Source organism: Elaeis guineensis, chromosome 2 (genome assembly GCF_000442705.2).
Source record: "Elaeis guineensis isolate ETL-2024a chromosome 2, EG11, whole genome shotgun sequence".
Taxonomy (NCBI): Eukaryota; Viridiplantae; Streptophyta; class Magnoliopsida; order Arecales; family Arecaceae; genus Elaeis; species Elaeis guineensis.
Window position 1 is genome coordinate 86,019,937 of NC_025994.2, and position 9,419 is coordinate 86,029,355.

Sequence of the window (9,419 nt, forward strand, 5' to 3'; positions counted from 1 at the left end):
TTAGTTTGATTTTTCTTAACTAGTTTTGTAGTCGACTGGTTCGACCTTTCTTGTGTAAATATTTCGAACTTCTAATGAAAGTACTTTTCCTTTCCAAAATTTTTAAGTGCCGAACTTCTTTCTCTTTTCCTCTTGAGTGAATGAATGTTGACACCAAAGTGGACTTTTATCACCAGCTCGATTGGCCTCATGATAAGGTACAGAAATAAGCAGGTGATCGAGACATCCAACCTTTTAACGAATACTAAAATAAATCATTCATTGGCTCATCCGATTCTTGGCGTTGCACCAAATTAACCTTTCACATATTTTTTTGAAGTTTTTGACTTAGGCTCTTTTACGCTTTGGCATTCCTAGGCCATGTTTTGCTGTCTAGGTAGATATTTTTTTTCAGATCCAACCTTTTTCGAGTAACACGGGTATAAGTTTTCGAGCTTGGTCTGTCTTGATATAAGGAGACATGCTCTCAAGGATCCTCTTATGGGGTTATCTCTCACTTTTTGATCGACTGAGATCTTAGACTTAGTTTATTTTGGTATGAGAAGCTATACTTCCAAGGGTCCTATGATGGGGTTATCCCTTCTTTCTTGATTAGTAGAAGATTTGAGCTTAGCTCATTTTGGTGTAAGGAGCTATGCTCTCGAGGATCCTCTTATGAGATTATCCCTCACTTTTCGGTCAGTTGAGGTCTTAAGCTCGGCTCGTTTTGATGCAAAGGAGCGATGCCCCAAAGAGTCTTCTTATGGGGTTACCCTTTGCTTCTCGGTCAGTCGAGGCCTTGGGCTCAACTCATTTTGGCACAAGGAACCATGCTCTTAAAGATTCTCTTATGAGGTTATCCCTAGTTACTCGATCAGTCGAGATTTTGAGCTCGGCTTGTTTTGGCACAAAGAGCCATGGCTCCAAGGATTCTTTTATAGGGTTACCCCTTGCTTCTCGATCGATCAAGGTTTTGAGTTTCAAAATATAGATTATTAGGTGTTATTCAATTTGCTGGATTTGAATGCAACATAAGACTTTTATTACTAAGTATATCACTGAAAATAATTTTTACATTATTGGTAATACATCCGTAAGTTTTCAGTTCCAAATCTGGGAGATCGAGCTTCTATTCAAGGTTCTTAGTGAATACATTCTGGGATGAATGATCTCCTTGGTTTGATATGGTTCTTCCCAATTCAGGGCCAGCTTTCCTTACTTGGTCGGGACATCTCAACTCTCCACAGAATTAGGTTGCTGGCTCAAAATATATTGCCTTTGACTCAAGAGTTGTAATACCGAGCTACCTTATGCTGGTATGCTACCATCTGAACATGAGCTTGTTCTCTAGCTAGTTTTCTTGAGCAAGTCCAAATACACCCGTAGGTTTTCTGGATTGCTTTGCTCGTTGAAGCTTTCTACTCAAGATGAAAGGATGCCGACCTCGAGTAGAATGACGATATAATTTTTGAAGGCAAGGTTGAATGGTGTTTCTCTAGTGAGAGACCATTAGATAGTTTGGTATGCCTAGAGTACACTATAAAGCTCATCTGTCCAAAATATTTTAGCTCAATCTAACCATGCCTTCAAGCCTTATAAAAGGGTCCAATTGGTCACCTTGGCCTTGCCATTCATCTGAGGGTGGCCTACCGAGTTTAGAAGGTGGGTAATGTTGAGCTCCCTACAGAAATCACTGAACCAAGCATTGTTAATTGTCAATTATTATTGGTGATGATGATCTGAGATAGGCTGAATCAACAAATGATAGCCTCCACATAAAGTCTTGTATTTTAAGATCTATAATGTGAGTTAACAGCTCTGCCTCGATCCACTAAGCGAAATAGTCAATAGCAATGAATAGAAACTTTCATTAACCTAAGACTTGGGAGAATAGTCTAAGGTGTTGTTTAGTAAGGGGTGATATTTCACATCACCCCAGTGATGTGAGTTAGGTGATGTGATTATCTTGTTTGATATTGAAAAATCTCATCCAGTGATGAAGGATCCAGTGATAAATTTGGTGATAGTATCACTATACAATATAGTGATGCTATCACCACACATACTCTAGGTGATAGCACATCACTGGATACTGGTGATTGCTAAAATTATTTTGAGATAAAAATATTCCTAGTTAGTAAATTGGAAAGAAATAAAAATTTTTCTCATCTTTTTCTATAGATGCCTATTTACTAGATGTATTTTTTTTTTTATTGATAGATTTAGTTAAATGATATGGGTATCTTTTATTTATTTATTAGATACCTATTTTATTTCTATAGATAGATGTGGTTAATTGGCATGGATGGATCATGCTAAATCCTTCATGCTTTTTTTTTCTCAATTTATTTTGATGGGCTAAATCATTCCTAATGGACAGCCCTGATATTGATGGTCAAAATTGATTGAACCCAGTCAAACCTGATTATATATAATATTATCATAATATTATTTTAATAGATTCATCAAAATAAATATCTATAATAATAAATAAAAAAATAAATATTATTATTATTACTACTGTTATATATTTTTGTGAGGAGTTATAAATGTAGAATATTTAATCAAGTTGTAGAGTAATTATTATGTACTAATGTATAAGGCTATTTATGGTATTTTATACATTATCACTATCACTATTTGATGATATACCAAACACAGTGAAGTTTTATTTTCAGTGGTATTCTAGTGATATACCAAATACGGTGATTACATATCACCTGAGTATTTGCATATCATCTAGTATTCATATCACCCTAGTGATCACATCACTTAGTGATCATCTCATTGGTGATATACCAAACAGCACCTACGAATATCCATTCACCATTGAATGAAGGGCCAGGGTGCACCAATAGATGTCAAGGGAGTGGTAGGTCGGCTTTGGATGTGAGCATTTCTCTGGCATCTATCACACTTCTGTATCAGATTGACTGCCTCATCGCAATATCAACCAGTAGTAATCATGTTGAAGCATCTTATATCCTACTGACCTCCCCTTAGATGGTCCCACATATTCTTTCATGCATCTCTTGAAGGACGTAATCTACTTCGATTGGGTGTAGATATTTAAGAAGAGATGGAGAAAAGGATCTTTTATACAACTTGTCCATGAAGAGGATATAATGAGGCACTTGGTGCCTCAAATTTCGAGCTTCTTTAAGATTGCTAGGAAGTATGTTGTCCTGAAGTATTGAATCATTGGATCCATCCAGCTTGGCACTGTTTCCATCTATAATACCAACATTAACTTCTTGGTTCCAGGCTTGTGGAGGTTGGCCAATCTTGAGGTCATAAGCTTCAACAACATGCCTATCCTGATATTTTCCAACTTGGGGACTAGCTGAATGTTGAAGCTAGCAAAGATGGAAATGATGTCTTTGACTTTCTATAGGTACTTCACCATATTAGATTTCAGGGATTTGTATTCTTCTCGTACTTGCCGATGATAAGTTACGAGTCACTACAGACCTTTAGTTTTCATACGTCCAGCTCCTTAGCAATCTTGAGGCTGGTTACGAGGGTCTCATACTCAGCTTCATTATTAGAAGTTGGAAAACTAAACCATAAGATGCATTCGACAACCACTCCTTTTAAACTAGTGAGGACCAGCTCAACTCTCAACCCAATCGAATTTGATGATCCATCTACATGCAGCACCCATGATTCCATGATTTCTTCCTTCCTTGGCTCTCAATTTCGGTTATCCTCCTTCCGATATAGTATCAAACTCTAGCCATCCCAGATTTATCTGCTCCAAAATCAAGTTGGCCATTAATAATAATAGATTGGTATTAGAGGAAAGATCCAAGATTATTTGAAAAGAAAGAAGAGTCTACAATCATAAGATCTCAAAGAGGAGGATTGAGTGCCTCACGTCAGTTTAATGGGATGGCATCTTGGCTAGCCAGGTGTGGAACCCAGCCAGTCGAGATGCCACCTGAGGTTGAGGTGTTACCTCACTAGCCTAAGAACCAGCCTCCACACCCTCAACATGCTCCAGGATGGCCCTCGAATAATTCAACCTACTCATTTAGTAGGTGCAAACCTTGATTGCTGCCATCCAAGCAATCCAGCAAGCAACCATAGCCCCACAATAAGTACCTCACAACAGCAACAACCGCAGTCGCTTCCTCATAGTCCAAATCGAGTATATCAAAGTCGGCATAGCCAACCAAAGAGCTCAGAATGGGGCCATTGGCAACATTCCTTGACTTCCCAACCAGAGAAGGACTCCACCTCGAGATGATCACTGCCTCGGCACTCAGAATACTATATTGCTCAGAATGTCGATATAGATCGGACGCTCCAAAAAATACATCGATAGATCGAGATATTGCGCAGTTGGGTCTTGAGATAGGATGATGAGGTTGGCTTTAAGGCCGACTTATCCTTCAGCAAAAAGATCATGAATGAGCTAATTTCGAGCCACTTCCAAATACCACAGCTAGAGGTTTATGATGGAGCGATCGATCTAGTGGACCACTCGAAAAGTTTCAAGGCCCTCATGCTCCTACATAGAGCTGCCAATGGGATTCTTTGCTAGGCCTTTCCCTCTACTTTATAGAAGATAGCTTGGTACTGGTGCTCAAGCTTATAGCCGAGTTTGATCTACTTCTTTGAACAGCTTGGTTGGTCATTCATGGCTCACTTTGTCAGAAGTCGATGACAATGCCATGGGTCCGACTCCTTAGGAACATCAAACAGAAGAAAAGAGAAGCCCTCAGAGATTATGTGAGCTATTTCAATATGGCTACATTTGAAGTACACGATCTCAACTAGTCAGTTGCTATGTTGGCTCTAAAGGATGGACTTCTGAAGTATTATTTTTTTTCTCTCTTGAAAAAAGATATCTGAAGGACTTCGTCGAGATGCTAGCTTGGATAGAGAAGTATGCTAATACCAAAGAAGCTATGGAGCTACACGGAGGCTCCCTAAAAAGAAAACCCATAGAGAAGAGAAAAGTAAAAAAAAGAAGAATGAATTGAGGCACGATGACCGATGAGGAAGGAGCGCATGTAGGTCCTGAACTTCTCCCTGGGCTCATCAATCTAGTACTCCTCCTCGAGGTCGACATCATGCCCTCCACCTAGCAGATTCATCATTTGCACTCCTCTGAATGCCACGAGGGCTCAAATCTTAATGGAGATCAATGATAATGAACAACTACCAAATCCTGAGGAGGATGCAAGCCCCACCGACCTAACGTGATCCGAAGAAATATTGTCTATACACCAGAACCATGGGCATGAAACTAACCAATCTTAAGAAAGAAAACAAGAAGCCAACATGGAGAAAACATTTCTCCCTTATCATCATTTTCTAATCCTCTTCATCAAATAGTGGTTGCAAGTGGGTTGTCAGTTGCAGTAGTTGAGGACGGAGCCGGTCTTCTCCTCATTGAGCACGAGCATGGTAAAGCTAATTAGGGCTTTGAGGGCATGGTGGAATTGGCCCCCATTGAGTTTCTTGTGAAAAAGATTAAGGATAGCAAGGATGCTCTTGAGGTGCTTCTTTCACCATAGTAGTATTGCTGGCATCAGGGGCTTTGACACTGCACTTAAAGAAATCGGAGATGAGATGGTTGAAAGAGGTAGGAGAGAGGATCTCCTTATTGTTGAAGAAAATTGTATGAAACTCTTCTTGATAGATGAGGAAGGTGTCTAGGAACTTCTGGATCCAGGATAAAGAGAGGATGTCCTCTTTGCCCATGGTGAAGAATAAATGAAGGAAGATGACTATAGTAACTCAACAGCAAATGAAAAAAATATGTGATTGAAATTCAATTAGCTCTGCTCTCAGCATTGATAGAGATAAGGGATAGAATCTCTTGTCATAGTCTTTATCAATGAGAGGCAATGAGAAAGAGAGGAGAAGAGAGAGAGAGAGAGGAGCTTTGGAGAGTAAAGGGTGTATATCTTATGAAGTATGAAAGAAAAGAAGAGATGAAAAGGGCTAATTAAAAGAAGGGGTAAAGAGGAGTAAATACTTTTTTTGAGATGGCATTGGTTATCAGGTGAGGTTAGAGACTATACCAAACTGCTTAACTAACTTCAAGGACTTGATTGAAATATTTTAAACTCAAGAGATGCTAAGTGAAAATAACTCTAAGCAGAAGGGGTGTAATTTTTTATTGTTATTGTTATTCCTGATTTCTAACCTCTGATCAAACTTTAGGAAAAAGATGATTCAATCCCATACATTTATTACAACTACTGAAAAATAAATAATTTTTTTTGGTACTAAAAAGTAAATGATTTTTACCAGCTTGATTGGTTAGTAATTGCAAATTGTTGAATAAAGTGAAACTGTGTATATTCTACCTTACATCCATGATATATTTCATAGTAGGTATTCAAAGTTTCCAAACATGTTTCCACATGGATGCTAGTAAGGTACTTGGATAGGGGTTGAGCTTTGAACCTAGGATGCAAATGAATTAATAAGCAATCCATCTAGTCCATTACCCATATTATTAAGCTTACCTAGACCTTTGAGTTCACCAAAATTTCACTACTTTGACACCTAAGCATTCAGGATTCTAGTCCACCCACTTCTTTCCGATATATCTTTCCTCCCTTTTCCTATTTTCTTGGCACTTGGGAGCTTCGATTCCACTTTCGAGGACCAAATCATCTCCTTATGTTCAATTTTTGGCTCAAAGGGGCCATAGATAGCTTCGAAGATGACCCCATCCTTCCCCTCCCTAGCTCATAATTGTATTTCTAAAAATATAGTTATGAGCAATTTTTCTTATACAAATGTAAATGGTTATAATGATTTTTAATTAAAAAAATCAAGTAAAGCTTAAAATATGATTTTTGGTTCAAATCTGGATGAAATTGGTATAGTGTCTTGCATGAATATAAATATAGCAATAATAGCTATGCTGGTAGTAAAAATGATTTAAACTAAAGAGTGAGAATAATTTATGACTAAAATATTCAAGATAAGTATATCGATAGATATTTTTTATTGTAAAAGTATAGGTACATAATTTGTGCATGTGCTTTTTTTTTTTGTTGCCTGAAGTCAAATTCCATGCATTTCTAACTTAGAGTGGCTAGAAAGTGATTTCTAAGCTGTAATTTCTTAATTGTCTATAAGCAATTGATGCTGACATCCTTTTCTATAGGACTTACTGTTGGAAAAATAAATAATGCAGCAAAATCAAAAACTCTCCCACTTGTGTGAGACCACAAAATATGAGGAAGTAAACTAGCCGATAGAGTCAAATCGATACCAAGCAAAAAACAAACAAGAAAATCATACACAATAGAACACCTTTTTTCATGAAAAACCCTCCAATACGAAGAAAAAAATCACGGGACCTTTCTACCCAATTCCAAGCTTTACTATACTTAAATAAGAATTACAAGATCTATAAATTAAGACCACAAGCCTTGACAAAACCTCGGCAAATAATCCTTACAATATCAAGTGAATGTATCAAGAGAATGGAGAGATAGTACCAGAAAAATAGTAAGCACATAAACTGAATACCACTGATCTACAAAGCTTCAATGCACAATCCAACTGTTGGATTCGAAGAACTGAAAGTTAGGAATGGACCCTCAAAATTTTAGCTCAATTAGAAAAGAAATCACTATCCGATCAGTCTCAAAATAAAAATTATGCAGATCTCAATTCAATAGAATTTTTTTTTCTTTTACTCTTGCTGCATCTCTCTTTTTCTCTCAGCTTGGAACAAAAATACCTCACCCAAATCTGAATATATAATCACCAAAGTAAGCATGTGAAGAAACCCTTTAGGACTTGAACCAATAAATGCTCATGGGAAGGACTAAGAGTCACAACTCTTCTCAAGTATCTCCATGCATTATTCCAAGAATCATAATAAAAAATTCTGTTGGATTATCAAGGACGACAGTAAAATCAATCCCACTCCATAAGGGAGGGACCATAATCCAACAAACTCCCCCTCCTGACTATGTGGAAGGCTCAACCATGCTCGTAATTCGGCAACAAGCTTCATGCTTCTCTTTTGGAAGAATCTTTATCATCATGTTAGTACCATTATCAGTAGTATGATCTTCACAAGCTCTAACAGCTTCTTATCAAACACATCACGGATCCAATGATACCTTACTTTGATGTGCTTCGATTTGTAATGAAAGATGGAGTTCTTGCTCAAGTGAATAGCACTCTGACTATCATAATACAACTGATATCTCTCCTGCTTGAGTCCAACTCCTGCAAAAATCTCTTCATCCACAACATCTCTTTGCAAACTTCAGTAACTGCGATGAACTCTGCTTCAGTGGTTGAAAGAGCAACATATTTCTGCAACTTTGATTACCATGACATAGCTCCCCCTGCAAAGTTAACTAGATAACCTGAAGTGGACTTTCACGAGTTGATATCGTCAGACCAATCTGCATCGTAAAACCAACCAACTCTGGCACATTACTTCCAAAATAAAGACATAACTTAAAAATACCTTGAAGATAGCGAAGAATCCACTTGACGGTATTCTAATGCTCTCGATCAGGATTGGAGAGAAATCTGCTAACAACTCCAACTGCATGAGCTATGTCTGGTCTCATGTAAACCATGGCATACATCAAAATTTTCATCACAGAAGCATATGAAACATTCTTCATTCATCTTTTTTATCTTGAAAACACAAACTTTGCTTCGAGCTTAACTTGAAATGATTTGTCAAAGGACAGCTAACAGCTTTAGCTATGCTCATATTGAATCTCTCAAGCACTTTCTCAACATACTTCTCCTATGATAACCATAGCTTCTTGGGCTTTCTATCATGGGTGATTCTCATTCCAAAGATGTGCTTCACTAGCCCCAAATCCTTCATCAAAAAAGACTTGCTCATAGCCTCCTTTAACCTATCAGTTTTAGACATATCTTTGTCAATAATTAGCATATCATCAACATATAACAAAAGAATAAGAAAATCACTATCCAAAAAATATTTTATAAATACACAATGATCCAAAGAAGTCTTCGTATAGCCATGCTCCCCCATAAACAAATCAAACTTCTTATACCATTGTCTTGGTGCTTGCTTCAGCCCATATAAGCTTCTATTAAGCTTACAAACTAGATTCTCCTTATCTTTTAGCTGAAAATCTTTAAGCTACTCCATGTAAATGGTCTCCTCCAAGTCGCTATGAAGAAAATTGATCTTTACATCCATCTGCTCAATCTCAAGATCTAAACTAGCTGTCAAACCTAGTATAACTCTGATGAATGACATCTTTACAACTAGAGAGAAAATTTTTTCAAAGTCAACTCCTTTTCTTGGACCAAAACTTTTAACAACAAGTCTTGCCTTGTACTTTGGGTGTGAAGTATGCTCCTGTGTCTTCAATCTGAACACCCACTTGTTCTTCAAGATTTTCTTTTCCTTTGGCAGTCTCACCAACTTATAGGTATTATTCTCATGTAAGGACTTCATC